Below are 16,953 nucleotides of genomic sequence, written 5' to 3' on the forward strand. Positions count from 1 at the left end.
AACGCCGGAGCCTGAGCGTGAGGAATGCTCGCCGGCGCAGAGAGCAGTTGCAGGAGGAACAGCAGTGTCAGCAGCGTCCTTCAGGCATGTGACTGCCTAGCGCAGTGACCTTTGGCCACCCGCATCTCCTTACCTGGGAGGCCTGGGAGGTTAACAATAAAGCCGACTTGAGACCGAGATAGGGCAAAAGGGAGGCAGTGGGCCATGGGAGAGGGGGTGGTGAGGTGGTTTCCAGGGTCCTTCCATGATGGACCGCGATGGACATGAGGGGCAGCAGAAAGGGCCCAGAGCCTTCAGGGAACCATGGTGCCAGGAGAGAGGGTTCCCCTGGTCCCGTGATGCTCCCTGAACTGAGTGAAGTGCTGACCCTGTACCACACTGTCCCTTCGCTGCCTGCCCCTTGTGTCCTGGGCATTACCTGGGCTGCATGTCTCAGGTTCATTTCCACCTGGAAGATCAAGATAATCTTGCTTTGGGACTGGGCCACTCCTTGGTGTAGGGAAACGTGGATGGTGAGGCCATTTTCTTATTTCCTCCCTCTTCCATCATCCACCCCCCACCTCCACCCCGCCCCGCCTTCCGTCTTCTCTCCCACACTGTGGGCCAGGCATTATGGCAAGATCTGGGCCGTTTAAGTGGCAAATCCTGTAACTTGAGTTAACATTTCTCTCCTCACTCAGCGCCTTTCTTTCAGAAGGAAGGAAACAAACCCTTTTGTTGAGTACCTGTGACATTTGGGGCACTGAGCGAGGCCCCCGTCTCTGCACAGCCGTCTCTGGAACAACCCTCAGAGCATTCCTGGGGAGGAATTCCTGGGACTGCAGAGGCTGGCGGCTGGCGGCAGAGAAAGCAGCCAGGAATCCTAAACCTGCTCACAACCCCCTTTCTCTCTCCCCTCTCTCTTCAAAAAGGAAAGGAAAGACTTTAAGCTCGGCTTGGACACACAAGAGGCAGCCGTGAGGCTGGGGCAGGCGTGGGGGTCCTCACCCTTCTGGCTTCTCTGACTGGCAAGACTGCCTCATCTGAAGCTCTGGGTGCTTGGGCTAAGGCTGCGGCACCACATGGCCTGAGTTATGGTCACATTCGAGCATCAGCAGTGGTGAGAGTTGTACTTGGGACCCACAGTGGGATGTTGTGGCTGCATGGTGCAGCCTCCTGGGACAGAGCCAGCGCTGAGGACCTGGCCCTGGCTCCAGTGGGCTAATTGCTGATGTCTGTTGTGTCTCCTAGCACTTGATACAGAGGAGAGAGAGTCTAGAAGACAGCTGATTTGCTTTCCTCAGTTACTTGGGTAATTCAGACAGAAACAAACATTCCTATAAGAGAATATCTAAATGACTGGCCGGGGCAGCTGGCCTGTTGCCTGTTTTGCATTGGGATTTATGAATTCTCTTTAGGGTCAGATTTTTATTAAACTGAACTTTTTTCACTGCAAGTAACAGAAACGCAGTTTAAAATGACTTTAACAGAAGGGGGAATATATTAGCTGAGAAGTCTAGAGTTGTTCCAGCTTCAAGGGTAGCAAGATCTAGGTGCTTAAACCATGTGACATCGCTCATCTTTCTCTCTTTTAACTCGGTTTTCCCCCGAGTGGCTTCTTTCTTAGGAGGCTCAAGTGGAGGCCAGAGGACCACCCTCCACTCTGGACTTCTATCCCACAGTGCAGCAGCCCACCAGGAGCGTTTGTCTTTCAGCCGAGATCTTGGGCTGACGCTTCTTGTCTCTGATTGGCCTGATTTGGCTCTCGAGCCTGCCTTTGAGCCAATCACCGTGCTCTGGGCAGTTCTCTTCCATGCCATCACTCAGGGACCCAGACTTCTTTCCTTTGTTGCTCTGCCATGCCCTACAGCATTGTCAGCAGGTGCATGGTTGAAGTTGGATCTCTATGTGGTTCAGCCTGTAGGAGTGTTGTCTTGGTTTGGGTTCCTCCAGAAGCTGATTCTGAGGCAAGAGTTTAAGTTCAAGTCGATTGCTTAGGAAGTGATCCCAAGAAGCATCTGTAGGGGAGTGGGGAAGTGTGACAGGAAAAAGAAGACAGCTAACAAAGGGAATATAATCAAGGAGGTTACTGCTGTGGACAACTGGAGCTTAATCCCACCTAGGAGTTCCGGGAGACAGTACAGGCGTGCCTCGGGGTTACCCCACTAGAAGGGCATAGGAAACCATTTGTCCACTAACTCCCCACCCATCACTGGGTGAGGGTGCCGGCGTTGGCAGCATTCATTTCTAGGCCTTCCAACTTGCCCTGTGCACTGGCCAAGCAGGCTTCCTGTGCTAGGAGAAGCCCTCAGGCAGAGTTTCAGGGTGGCCATAAGCAGACTTCAGCACATAGAGCCGAATGCTGAGGAACCCTGGGGGGCACCAGGTCTGGTACAGGTGTGGAAGGGTTACGCCCACTCTCTGAAGCTGCTGGCCTGAATGTGGCATATAGCCCTTCCACCTACATTCTGGGGGGTGGGGGGCGAATTGGGGACGGGAAAATGCAGCCTTCTCAAACAAAACACTCTTGTATGCCAGAATGGGGGAATGGATTATGGTGGACAACTTGCCGTCTCTGCCATGGCAGGCAAACCCAACGATGTCCACCCCAGCCTCTGACCCCTCCTCCTCCCAGCCCTGTTTGCCTGGCCTGCTCTCAGCCAATCGTCAGGAAATCCAGCTACAGTCCTGGGGGTCATGATTTAGAGCACTGGTTCTCAGGCTGGCAGCCCTGGAACCTTAGGTCCACAGATGATGGGAATGGAGATGGATGAGCTATTGTCAGTGTTTTATATCCCTCATCGGAAATCATTTATTAACCTGGACAGAGTCCACCCAGCAGTATCTTTGCTTTTGGCTGGTGTTAGGTCAGCACAGTGTGGAAACATGCTCATGCTCATCAGCAGTGCCTACTGATGGTTCATTTTGGAGAAGGAGGTCTGTTATGAATCAGTGTGGTTTATTTGGTTGCTGCCTTTGTTGAATTTCTAGAAGCAGAGTCTGAGACAGGGATTCTGGGCTAAGTGATTTATTGAGAGAGGCTCTCAGGAGAAACCAATAAGGAGGTGAGGGAAGCAAGGTACAACAGGAAGAAACCAGGCAAACCTGGAGTCTAGCCTCAGCCTGATCCCAGGAGAAGTGCTAGAGTGTGAATGGCACCATGGATGTTACCCCACCTTGAGGCAAGGGGCCCAGTCATTGGCTGCGGGTTATCTCTTGGGCGGTGCAGCTGGGGGCTGGTTCACTCAGAGGTTTCCAAGGTGAAGAAAAGAAAAATCACAGGAATGGATACTTGGAGGTGAAAAGGATTGAGGGCCATAGGCTCTGGCTACTTCTCCATGGAATATTTACATTTTGAGAAGGGATCTCTTTTGGAGCTAAAGGAGTGAATTACTTATTGCAAATTATGTGGTGTTTGGGGGAAAACGAAAAAATATATTAAAATGTGTGCATGGAAAAGTCCTCTCTCCAAATCTGTTTCTTGTCTGCCGAGCCCCTCCTCTACCATGCTAGTCAACCACTGTTAGCTTCTTGTGTAACTTTCTTGAGTTTCTTTACTCATATATAAGCAAATATGAATATGTATATTCTTGTTCTCCACTGTTTTCTTTTTTAATTAGCAGATAGCATTATGCGTACTGTTTGGAACCTTGCATTTTTCTTTTAATAATACATCTAGTAGCTCTTTCCATAATAATACAAAAGAATGTTCTCTTCTTTACAGCTATCTAGCATTGTGTTGTATGGACGTACCATAATTTAGGTCATCCATCTTCTACTGAGGGACATTTATGTTGTTTCCAATGTTTTGCTACTATGAAGAATGCTATAATGAATAACTTTATCCATATGTCATTTCACATATGTGCAAACATATCTGTGAAAGAAATTTACAGAAATGCAATTGTTAGGGCTGAGAGTATACGCACAGTAACGTTGATTAATATGGCCCAACTCCCCGGCACAGAGATGTACCAACTTGCAATTGCACCAGTAGTCTGTCAGATTGCCTCTCTCCTCACCATCCTGCCCACGTTGTAGTGGCCCAGTTTGGGATGTGGGCCAATCTGATAGGGGAGAAATAGTTTCTCAGTATAGTTTTATTTTACATTTCTCTTATTATGTGTGAGAGAAAGACGTGGAATGTCTTTTCCCATGATTAAGGGCCCTTGGTAGTTCCTTTTTCTGTGAACTGCCTGAATGCCCATGTTTCTACTGGGTTGTTGGCTTTTTTTCCCTGCCCAACTTCTAGGACTTTGTTTGCTTAAATATATCAGGAAGTTTAGCTCTTTGTGATGAAAGCTACTGATTTTCCTCCCAGATTGTCATTTATATTTCAGTTTTGCTCATGCTGGTTTTTCTTGGCCAAGCAGAAGTTTTGTGATTTTTGTGTAGTTTGAATTGATCCATCTTTCTCTTTTATGGCTGCTGGAGATTGAATCGTAGTTAGGAAGGCCTTCCCACTCCAAGATTATATTGGAATTCTGTCATGCTTTTTTCTAGGACTTTAATGGTTTCATTTTATCACGTATAAATCTTTGATCCGTTTGGACTATTTCCTGGCGTATAGTGGGAGGTATGGATCCAACTTTATCATTTTCCAGATGGTTGACAAGAGATATTTTTTAACAGGGAGCTGGTCCAAAACACACCAGAGAACACTTTCTTCAGGAAAAGGTCGCGTGCCTCAGCAGAAGGTGTTGCAAATTATAGTAAGGAGCAGTTTTCTTTAATTAGCAAAGATTCATTTGTTCAACGAATATTTACTGAGTGCCCACTGTGTGCCTGGTACTTTTCTAGATCCTGAGGCTAGGAAAAAATAGACACAAGCCCCTGTCCTCCGGGAGCTCCCATTCTCTCGGGGGGATAGGCAAGAAATAAGCAAGGAAATCTATACTGTGTTGGCTACTATAGTGAGAAATCAAACTTGGTGCCCAAGTTACTATGACTGTGACAAATTGAGCCAAAACTTAGGGGTTCTGCAGGTCAGGAAGTTGGACAGGGCAGAGCAGAGGGCCAAGGGGACAGCTTTTCTCTTCTCTCCGATGCCTGGGGCCTCAGCTGGAACACTTGAAGGCTGGGGTCTGCTAGCCATCTGAAAGCTTGTTCACTCGTGCATCTGGTGTAATGCTGGCTGTAGGCTGGGGCTCAATTCCTCCCCACATGGGCCTCCCCTTATGGTCTCTCTGTGGGGGCTAGTTTGGGCTTCCTCTGATCTGGTGGGTTCCAAGAGAGAGTGTCCTGAGAGAGAGAGAGGTGGAGGCTGTATCACCTATGAAGGGCCTGCCTCAGGAATTCTGCAGTGTCACTTCTGCCACATTTTATGTTAGAAGCCAGTTCCTAAGGCTGGTCCATATTGAAGGGAAGGGGAGTAAGACTCCCTTTTGATGGGAGGAGTGGTTCTAGGAAAACTTGTAGGACCGTACATGTTGCTATGGTCATTTTTAGAAAATAGAATCTGCCGTGTAAGGCAAGGAGGGCTGGGATGAGGATGGATAGGTGATGTTGGTATTTTATATAGTGCGGTCAGGGACGTGTGGCCTGAAAGCAGTGAGGGAATAAGCCCTGTGGTTATCTGGGGAAGTGTACCAGGCAGAGGGAATCGCAAAGGCCGAGACCAGGAAGCAGGAGTGCGCTTGCCTTGTTTGGAGAGCAGAAGGAGCAGCGCAGCTTCAGCTGGGTGAGAAGAGGTGGGGAGAGTGGAGACAAGGGCAGAGAGGCTTGGGGAGCAGGTCACCATTGCAGCTATTGTAAAGACTTCAGCTTTTCTTCTGAATGAGTTGGGAAACCATTGAGCATTTCAAGCAGAGGAGTAACATGATCTCACCTATTTTTTAAAAATTTTATTGACATGACATTGGTTTATAACATTATGTAAAATTCAGGTGTACATCATTATATTTTGGCTACTGTATACACTGCATCATGTTTACCACCAAAAGTCTAGTTTCCATCCGTCACGATAAATATGTGCCCCTTTACCTCTTCCCCCCTCCCCCCACCTCCTTCCCCTCTGCTGATCACCAATCTGTTCTCTGTATCTATGTGTTTGTGTGTTTGTTTTCCACATATGAATGAAATCATATGGTGTTTGTCTTTCTCTGTCTGACTTATTTTGCTTAGCATAATACCCTCAAGGTCCATCCATGTTGTCGCAAATGGCAAGATTTAATCTTTTTTCTGGCTGAGTAGTATTCCATTGAATATATATACCACATCTTTATCCAGTCATCTGTTGATGGACACTTAGGTTGTTTCCAAGTCTTGGCTATTGTGAATAATGCTTTAATGAACATAAGGGTGCATATATCTTTTCAAATTAATTGTTTTCACATTCTTTCGATAAACACCCAGAAGTGGAATAGCTGGATCATATGGTATTTCTATTTTTAATTTTTTGAGAAACCTCCATACTGTTTTTCATAGTGGCTGCACCAGTTTGCATTCCCACCAGCCGTGTATGAGGGTTCCCTTTTCTCCTCAACCTTCCCAATGGCCAGATGCTGGATATGTTTTTTAGAATAGAGCTAACTGGCTTTGTTGATGAACTGGATATGGGTTAATGGACAGACATCCTTATTCTTCTGGGACAGTTCCAGCTTATATAATGAATGACATGGTCACCCTGGTTATGAGAAAAAGAGAGGAGTCTAGAATGGCTCCAAAGTTTTTGGCCTGAGCAACTGGAAGAATCAAGGTGCCATTTAATGAGATGGGAGGGACTGTGAGGAACAGGTGAGGGGAGGCGTGGAATCAGGAGTTCTGGTTTGGATCTTTTCAGGTTGCTTAAGAGACATTCAAGTGTCTGGTAAGCACAAGCACAAGTGGAGTAGGTGGTGGGAGTCCAGGACGAGGTCTGAGGCAGAGATGGGAATTCGAGTGTTGCTAGACCAGAGGAAGCATGAAGCCAGAGGCCGGATGCAGTCACATCCCAGCAATGAGAAGACCCCTGGGCACGCTCAAGTAGAAGCTGGGGACTGAAGAGGAGCCGACCACAGAGAACATGAAGGAGCTACTGTAGGAGAGTAGAGGCCATGGTGAGGGGGGTGGGGGGCACAGTGGAGAGGTGTTTTCTGTCGCCGGGTGGGAGCCTGCTCTTTGCTTTAATGAAAATCTTTCTTAGATATGTGTACGTCCTCATCTTAAACAGAGGATAGTGAACGCGATATGATCTGTTAAAGAGACTTGGTCACATTATAAATGTCACCTGTTGTCAGATGCTGTTTGTAGGCATGGTTCCTGGCCACTGCTGCCCGCAGGCCTGCAGCCCCACTGCTCTGCCACGCATTTCCGTTTGCATTCTGAGTTTTCTGCCCTCCCCTCCTGGCAGCTGTCACTCTCCTTGTCCTGTCACAGCCCCTCATCCTTAAGTCCAGGGCTTTCCAGGCTACAATTGTCCAATAACCAGCTTTTTGAGCACACTAGAGTTGTGGGTGAAGTGAGGGGCTCTCCTTTGACCTTTAGTTACTATTTAGGCTGCTCTGAAGGCGTTTTCTCTTTCTTCTTCATTTCCCTGGATAAATGCTTACTGGAAGGTGACTTTTGGGTAAGCAGAGTGGAACTATAAAAGTTACTTTGTTGCCAAATTAATTCAGTCATTTGGTATTTACTAGGTCCCCTCTCCCCATGTGTTCCAAACGTTGTTTTAGACCAGCTGGGGCCTCAGAGTGACCGATCAGTTCATTCACACAACACGTATTAGTTGTGGGCCTGCAGACCAACCAGACAAAACCCCCTGCCTGTTGTGAGTTTACATTCCCGAGGGGGAAGGTGGACAACAGATAAGATAAATTAGTAAAATACCGAGTTGGAGTTGGTGCTCAGTGCTTGTGGGGAAGTCATCAAGCAGCAAAGGCGCATGGAGACTGCCAGGGAGAGGAGCCAGCGGTGTCTAAACAGGGTGACCCTGGGGGCCCTTAATGAGAAGATGAGGGGGGTCTCAACCCAGATGCTGAGATCTAGTGTCCAGACAGCATCGAGATCTAGTGGCATGGCCAGAGCTTCCCATTACACTAAGAATAACTCCCAAATCTCTTCCCATGCCTGCAGCACTGAGGGCGTCTGGCCCCTGGCTGCCTCCTGACCTCCTCACTCACTGCTCAGCTCCAGCCTCAATGGAGTCTGCTTTCCTCACACAACCAAGCACAGTCTTGTCTCAGGGCCTTTGCACACCCTCTTATTGCTGCATGTCTCACTCCTCCACTTTATTCTGGTTTCTGCTCCAATGTCACACAATGAGGCTTTCTAGGTAGCTGGCCCCCAATGAACCCTGCCTCCCGGTGCTCACTGTCTTGGGCAGTCCCTCCCATAATGAATCTGAGTTGGCCCTGTGATTCGCTTTAATCAACAGAATGTGTCAGAAATGATGCTGTGCCAACTCCAAGCCTAAGCCTTAAGACAGCCTGGCAGCTTCTGCTTTCGAATTTGAGGAGCCCTGGCTACCCCACTGGAAAGGCTACGTGAGAGGCCACCCGGACGGGCCACTGGAGAGGGAGAGCCTACATGGAGAGAGGGGCCCAGCCGTTCCAACATCCCAGCAGAGCCCAGCCTTCTCACTGACGCTGCCAAGACACCAGACGTGAATGAGTCATCCCGGCCACTCTGCAGATGACTGCAGCCCCAGTGAAAATCCATGGGGAGCAGAAGAAGCACCTCGCGGAGCCCAGCCAGCACACACAGTCTGGAGAGAGAATAAAGTGACTGTTGTTTTGATCACTTAGTTGTGAGGTGGAGTGTCACGCAGCATGGGTAACTGGACACACTCCCTGACCACCCACTCAAGGTGCAGCCTATGTCTCTCTTTCCTTTCTTCTGCTTTGTGTTTCTTCACAGCACTTAGAATTTCCTGACCTTCTTACATACATTGTTTACTATCTGTCTCTCCCACTGGACGATAATCCCCATGAGGTGAGGAATTCCGTTTGTTCTGCTCACTGCTTTATTCCTGGAGCTTAAGACCCTGCCTGCTCATAGTAGGCACTCAGTAAATACCTCCTGAATGAGTAAATATGTAAGTATCCACTATTCTGAGATCAAAATACCCTTGGTTTTAGAATGACCCTTTTCCTCTGAGAAAAAACATCCACCCCCCAGCTCATCAAGGCACATACTGTTCTGTGAGGTACATCCTCCAACTGACCTTAGGCATGAAAATCCACACATTTTTGTTGAACTCTGCTACATGGAAGACTGACTGGGAAACTAACAGAGAAACATTTAAAAATAAAGAGTAACTTTAAGCAAATCCAGTTCTGTGTTTGGGGAATCCCTGTGTTCCTAAAGAGGGGCAAGAAGCAGGAACTGATGCAAAGCTAGCTGGGAGAAGGGGCAAAGAACACCAAGTCCCAGGGAGGTGAAGGCAGGGCCCTGTCCCAGCTACTCGTGACTCCCAGGGCCTGTCCTGCACCCTCGCGACCTAACAGTTCCCCTAGAGAGGCCTCCTGGGCTCCAGGAGTCCTGCCTTCTATGCAAAGGGGCAGATTTGTGTGGCCACCACCACAGTCCACACAATTGCTATTTCAGTCCATCAGCCTGACGTTTTCTCAACCGATTCCAAGCCTAGCACACCATTTTAGCTGACGTGGGTGAGTGTTTCATGGGAACAGCAGATGGATGGGATGACAAATAGCAGGATGGTGGGGACAGCTGAGAAGTGCTTTTTCCTGTGCCAGAGCTGTTAGCTGTACACGTGCTCCAACGTAGTCTAGACACGCTGCGGAAGCAGCAGCATGTGCTAGGGGACATTGGACAAGCTGGCTTCCATTTCTTTCTTTGCTGCTAAGCATCCTCATCCATATATCCAATCATCCAACTCACCAACTGTACCAGAAGCAGACCCTGAGACAGGAGTTAATTTAACCCCGGGGGTGTGATGTGGTCCTGGGGAAGTGAACCAGGGAAGAGAAGGGAGCCAGCACAGGGCATGCTGGTGAGCAGGTTCTTGCTGGGGCAGCTGGGCCTCCAGCCAGCTGGGGAGCTCTAGGGGGCCACGTAGAACAGGCCCCAGAGTTGTCACCCTCCGAGGACTGAGGAAGCTGGGCTGTTCATCCACCAACTCCTGTGTTTCGGTGGCTAAGGGTCGCCCCTAGGAGAGTCAACTCCGGGAACTTTAGCCTGCCCTGCAGCCAGACAAAGCCTTCAGGCAGTGCTCAGGTTCTTCTAAGAAGCCATCTGTCTCAGTCAGTTGGGGCTGCTGTAACAAAGGGCCATCGACTGGGTAGTTTACAAACAACAGAAATTTATTTCTCACAGTTCTGGAGGCTAGAAGTCTGAGAGCAGAGTGCCAGCATGGCCGAGTTCTAGTGAGGGTCCTCTTCCGGGCTGCAGACTGCCACTGACTTCTCGTATCCTCACTTGGTGGAAAGAGGGAGCTAGCTCTCTGGCTTCTTCCTATAAGGGCACTGATCCCATTCATGAGGGCTCCATCCTCATGACCTAATCACCTCCCAAAGCTCCCCCTCCAAATACCATCACATTGGGATTAGGGCTTCCACATAGGAACTGGGGTGGGGGGCACAGGCATTCAGTCCATTGCACCATCGTTTGGAACGGCGAGTGCTGAGGGAATACGGACAGGGCAAGCCCTCACTTGCTACACTAACCAGCACTGCCAGTGCATCTGCCACAGGTCAGGCACTGAGCTAGCACTGGAGGCAGAGGAAATATCAAACCGATCCTTGCTCATAGCCCAGCCGGGGAGATGCATATACAAGCAGCTGTGGTGAATGCTAATGTAGAGGCCTGTGTCCAATGCTGTGGGGGGCAGATCACCACTGAGGGTACCAGGAAGCTTTGCAGAGCAGGAACGTGAGCTGGGTCTTGAGAGCCAGGCACGAGTTCAGGGTTACATACATGTAGCTAACAGTTCACACAGCTTCTGCACTGATGCTGGTGCCTTCTGATGTTGGACGGCTGGAATTCCTAACTCTGTTCATGTCCCCCAGGCATTCAGACCAGGAAGCGATACCAGAAAGAGGTGGAGGCCTCACAGTCAATTCCATGTAAAACGTGAGCACAGTTCTTAGCTCACAGGCTGTACAAAATGGGCGGCAGGTGGATTCGGTCCACGGGCCATGGTTGGCTGACCCCTGATCTAGACTACTGCAATAGCCATCTGACCCTTCTCTGCTTCCTGCCCCCGCATTCTGCTCTCCAAGCAAGACTGATCTTTTTGAAAGGGAATCAGATGACGTTATTCCCCTGCTTATCCTGCCTTTCCCTCTTACTTAGAACAAAATCCAAAGGCCTTTCATGGCCTGTTGAGTTTGACATGACCTGGCTCCGCCCCTGGGCCCTTGAGTCTGCAATTCCTTCCCTTTCCTCACTGCTTTCTTTTTTTTTTTTTTAAAGATTTTATTTTTTCCTTTTTCTCCCCAAAGTCCCCCAGTACATAGTTGTATATCCTTCATTGTGGGTTCTTCTAGTTGTGGCATGTGGGACGCCGCCTCAGTGTGGTTTGATGAGCAGTGCCATGTCCGTGCCCAGGATTCAAACCAACGAAAGACTGGGCCACCTGCAGCGGAGCGCGCAAACTTAACCACTCGGCCACGGGGCCAGCCCCTCCTCACTGCTTTCTGACCAGCCCTGTCTTCTTCCAGTTTCCTCTCCTCTGTAAACTCTCCTTCCTACCTCTAGGCCTCCCTGATCCTTCTGCTGGGAGGCTCTTCCTGTGGCTCTACATTGCTGGCCACCTTTCATCTTTCAGGTTCCATCTTATGCGCCAGCCCTGAGGAGCCTGCCCTGACCACCCAACCCAAACTTGCCATGCCCCTCGCAGGCTCAGAGTCTCTGTTTCTTCACGGTGCCTCTCAATCTGTAATTTCCTTACTACCTTTTTCACTTGTTAGTTGTTTGCCTCTCTTCTAGACTGTAAACTCCACGTCTGTCCGTAGCCTCAGTGTCTTGTACAAGCTGGCACAAAACAGACACTCAATAAACATTTGTTGGGCGAAGGGGTGAATTAACCTCTCCCTTAGAACCCCGTGCTTTTTGCACCATCCTGTCCTCCTCTGTATTGCCTCACAAGCCCCATTTACAAGTCTTGATTTACTGTCTGACTCCTCTAGTTCTACCTATGCCTTTCCAATCACTGAGCTTACAAGTGAACCCACAGCCTCTTAGCAAAGGGCTGACCAGATGTCTCTAACCATAACGTCTCTGGTGGGCCATTCTGATCCCCAGCTCTTTTTCTGCTGTTCTGGGGCAGAGCGGTTTCCCCTTTGTTGTTTGTTTTGTCCCTTCTCTTCTCTCTTAAAACTGTTTTGTGTGGCTTCTGTCTACTTCTTTAACTTTCTTGATTTTGAATTCAAGATGCACTGAATCCTCTCATCTTGGGACCACCTATACCTTGTATTGTGTTCTGTAGTTATTACCCAAGTCTTGGATTTAAAAGAACCCCATACCTTATGTGTAACTACTGATCACGGTAATGGAAAAGGAAGCATCCACATGTGGGACAGTTCAAGCAGTATATATGTATTGAATGCTTCACATTTGTTCAGCACTGGACAGACAATATACACATGTCCCATGAGCTAGGGAGAAGATACACATCTGAAATGGATAAGCAACAGAAAAAGGTAGAATACAAATAAGAATCAACGTGGGCGGTAAAAAACGGCACCATAGGAGTTCCGTGAAGGGTGGAATCATCATGTGCTGATTGCAGTGAGCTCCGAGGAGGAGGAACTCATATTTGCCCAGTGCCTATTCCATTTCCAGCACTGGAACACATTGCCCCATGTTAATTTTTCTGACATCACCGGGGTCAGTGCTATCCCCAAATTACTGGTGTGGAAACAAACCAGCCTCGGGAATGGAAGTGACTCACCCAACATCCCAGGGCTGGGATTGAACCCGTGTCTGCCTGATTCTGAGGCTCCTGCTGTCTGCACTACGCCGTCTCATTTCCTGTGGAGAAGGTAAGACTTGAGCTGGGCATCAGGTAGGATTGGGGTTCAGGTCCAAGCACTTGGAAAATTAAGATGAGGCTGAACAAAGGGATGCAGGGGAGTTATTTTAGGCGATGGCATAGGCACAAACAGCTTAGAAATGGGCGTGAGCCTGGTGCTGCGGGACAGTCTAGGTTGGCCTGAATGGATGCTTCTATCACACCTGACCTTTGTTTGTTGTTTAGACTTTATTCTCTTTTTTTAGTTTTTAATATCCTATTAATTTAGTGACAGTACTTATTTAAAGACACTAACATTTCAGCAACATTGCTTCTTCTACACTCTTATCTTTCATGTACAGATCTTTTAAAATGTATCTGTCTTTGATGATTAATATCTAACATTTTCATGCACTCTTTTTTTTTTTTTAAAGATTTTATTTTTCCTTTTTCTCCCCAAAGCCCCCTGGTACATAGTTGCATATTTTTAGTTGTGGGTCCTTCTAGTTGTGGCATGTGGGATGCTGCCTCAGCATGGCTTGATGAGCGGTGCCATGTACACGCCCAGGATCCAAAGCGACAAAACCCTGGGCTGCTGAAGCAGAGGGCGCGAATTTAACCACTCGGCAACGGGGCTGGCCCCTCATGCACTCTTAAATCGTGTTAGACCATAGTTTTAGAAGTCTCTGCAGCAGAGAGTCCAAGCCCCTGATTTGGAAAGAAGTTAGCCAGCCCTCTGCGGTGGTTGGAGGGAATGGCCCCGATGCGTGCACTTGACCATCTCTCCACTGGAGGGTTAGGATCGCTTAAGGAAAGCCTGCCCTGCTTGGAGCCGCGCTGCCAGTTTGTAAATAGCCTCATTCCTAATTTATCTCACTCCTCTTTTTCTCTTTTCTGAGCCAGTGACCCAGATTCATTTGGCTGTAAGAGACCACACAAGGCTGTGCAGACAAGTCTCCATGTAGCTGTACTGCAAAAAGCGAGGAGAAAGTCACAGCTACCTAAACATGGGGAGACAAGAATAGAATTCTCACCCAGTTGCTTTAATTCAAACCAGACCTGGGTCAGTGACTAAAATGCCCCAATTCCCCTGAGGTACATGTAGGCCCACCCACATTTGGCTTCTGCCCCATAAGTGCAGTCTACTTCTCCCACCACTAGATGGCAATCCCGTTTTAAAGCAGATTTTATTCAAGCTTTATTTATTAAGCAGATTTATTTTGCTGTTCAAAGAAGCAAATATTAACTGTTTTCACCCTGTATTGGCCCAAAAAAAAAAAAAGTCTTAAAACTCTTGTGTGAATGAATATGTGGGAAAGCAGAAAATTTCAGAAACCACTGGTGGGAGCGCAAGTTGCTATCACCTTTTGGGAGAGGAATTTGGCAGTAACGTTTGGGCTGTGCATATGCTGTGACCCAGCAGACACGTCTGGGTTTGATCATTTTATAATGATGATGATGGCTAACATCTATTTTCTTCCTACCACATGTCAGGTACTGCTCTAAGCGCTTACTTCATTTAATCCTCACAACTCTAACAAGTGGGTGCTGTTATTTCCCCCCAATTTACAAAGGAGGAAATCAGGCACAGAAAGGTCAGGTAACTTGCTCGAGCTTTGAGAGCTAGTAAGTGGCAGCGCCACGTCCACATCCCGCTTCCACTGCACTGCATGTGCCTCGCGTGTGCTGGGAAACACACACAGGGTGTTTATCACTGCAGCATTGTCTGTAGTAGCAAAACACCGTTAGCCTACCAGTCCAACGGCAAGACAAGCCTGAGGGAGTCCTGCACAGCAGTTAAATGCCATGCGCTACATCTAGAAGTGGTCACCCTGGAGAGATCTCAAAAACAAATATTCAGACCAAGTGAAAACCAAAACACAGAAGCAAAACTGTATATCCTTCATGGAGACCAGCACAGGTGGTCAAACTATAAAAGGATACACTAGAAAGATACACAAATTTATGATGGTTTGTCTCAGAGGAGAGAAAAATGGGATTCTAAGTAAAGTGTTCTATTTTTTTCCCCCTCTACCCATCTCTTGAGCAAAAAGGAAAAAACTTAAATCTCACTCTAACGCAGAATATCATTTTATGATGCGATCTTCACAAATTCATCACTCAAACCTGACAACTACTATGGTCAAGGCTCGATCAGGGGCTCGTCCCCAGAGACTCTCTCAAGCTCCCTTCTATAGTGTAAATAACCCGAGAGGGTCCGTAGGTTAGACTCCCAGCAGCAGCATGTCTCTGCCTAACCTGTGGGCCTCTGAGGCGGCGGGCCAGGGAGGCAGGTCAGGTCAGGTCAGGTCTGCCTTTTCCTTAGTAATTGATTGGTTTGCTTTAAGACAATGTTCCTCTTCAGGGCACCAGCTCCAAACAGCTGAAGTGTTTCTTTAAAAATAAAAGCTCCAACTAGTCCCTTCTTCACTTTTTTCGTGTGTGGGGTGGGGGAGGTTATAATGAAATGTTTAATTGCTCAGGTGGAAAGACACGGTGATTAAAACAAATTCCCCCTCTCCAACTCCTGTCAAAGCCGACAGGCAAACTGGTTCCCTAGAAACACTTCTGATGAACCCTCTTCCTGTGTTTACCAGGGTCCACACATATGAAACAAGAGGTCACAGGTTGACAAGCTTTCCTAGAACTGTAATAGGTTTATAGATGTTAATGTCCTCAGATTAACAGGGGCTAATGGCTCTAAGAGGCCAGATCTGAGGGGGAAAAAAAGGCTTAAAGTTTTTGGAAACAATTAAAAATTGGTTTTTAGTGCCAGCAGGGAGCTTTTGTCGGCTGCTTAATGCATGAAGAACGTGTGGAATCGCAGAAGAAAAGGACATGCAGCTAGCTTTCAGTTTAATGGAGTCTCAAAGCTCCAGACGGGAAGGCTCCCTTCTGCACTTTTGTGCAGAAGCCTCCTCAGAAGAGCAATTATACCTCTTTTAAAAAATATTTTAAGCCAGCCCCGATGGCCTAGAGGTTAAAGTTCGGTGCGCTACACTTTGGTGGCCCAGGGTTTGGTTCACAGGCACAGAACCACACCACTCGCCTGTCAGCAGCCATGCTGTGGTGGCGGCTCACAAAAAACTAGAGGGACTTACAACTAGAATCTACGACTACATACTGAGGCTCTGGGGAGGAAAAAAAGAGAGAGGAAAGAGCGGCAACAGATGCTAGCTCAGAGCTAATGTTTTCCAGAAAAAAAAAAATATATATATATGTTTTAATTACTACCCTTAATTAGAGAATCTCTCCTGACAAATCCTGTTTCATTTCACTGGAGTTTATTACACCATATAGCACACAGGGGAACAGGTGGTTTCCAAAAATTACTAAGATTGATGTTAATTCTTGAAAAGTTGTGACTCATTTAGAAACTCAAATTTGGCTCTCTCCTCTTAAGGCTTAGCAGTGAAGATAACTCAACCAGAGGATTGAGACCTCTTTAATTGGTGAGATTTAAGGAGTATCAGGACTGCAGTGAGAAACTGGTATTCCCCTGTGTGATTCAGGGAAGCCTGAACCAGGCTTTCACCTGGGATTTACCTTCATTGTCCACACACCACCTCTTCATGGTCAGACTCTGAGGGACTTCCACGGAACTCGTCACGGCACCATCAGCTTGGGAGACTCAGCACAAAGTGAAATGTCCAAGGCACATTTACATTAACCCAAGAGAACTGTATTAAAATGAAGTCTTGCTGGGTCTAGTCTTCTAAATTCTAAGGTGAGGCTTATCAGAGCAGTGTAGCAAAATCTGCTGGTACAACTTTTAATTACCTCACTTAACTTCCAGCTTCGGAAATTACAGGCTACAGGAATATATGCTACTTGAAAAAAAATGCGGAAGTGTATAAAGTCAATAAAAGGTCTCCCTCAATCCTCCTCCCTCCCATCTGAATCTTCCTTTCCTTGCCAGGTGACCATGGTTGAGGACACCTCCTTCATGTATCTATTTACAAAGAACACATACCAACGCTACTGGGCCAGTGGTAAACTTCTAAATCTAAAAACAAAATCTAAACAATTCTCAGGTTTATGAAATTATTCTATAAACACAGAACTTTAAATAAAAGAAACAAAAC

The sequence above is a fragment of the Equus asinus genome, chromosome 15 (assembly GCF_041296235.1).
Source record: "Equus asinus isolate D_3611 breed Donkey chromosome 15, EquAss-T2T_v2, whole genome shotgun sequence".
Taxonomy (NCBI): domain Eukaryota; kingdom Metazoa; phylum Chordata; class Mammalia; order Perissodactyla; family Equidae; genus Equus; species Equus asinus.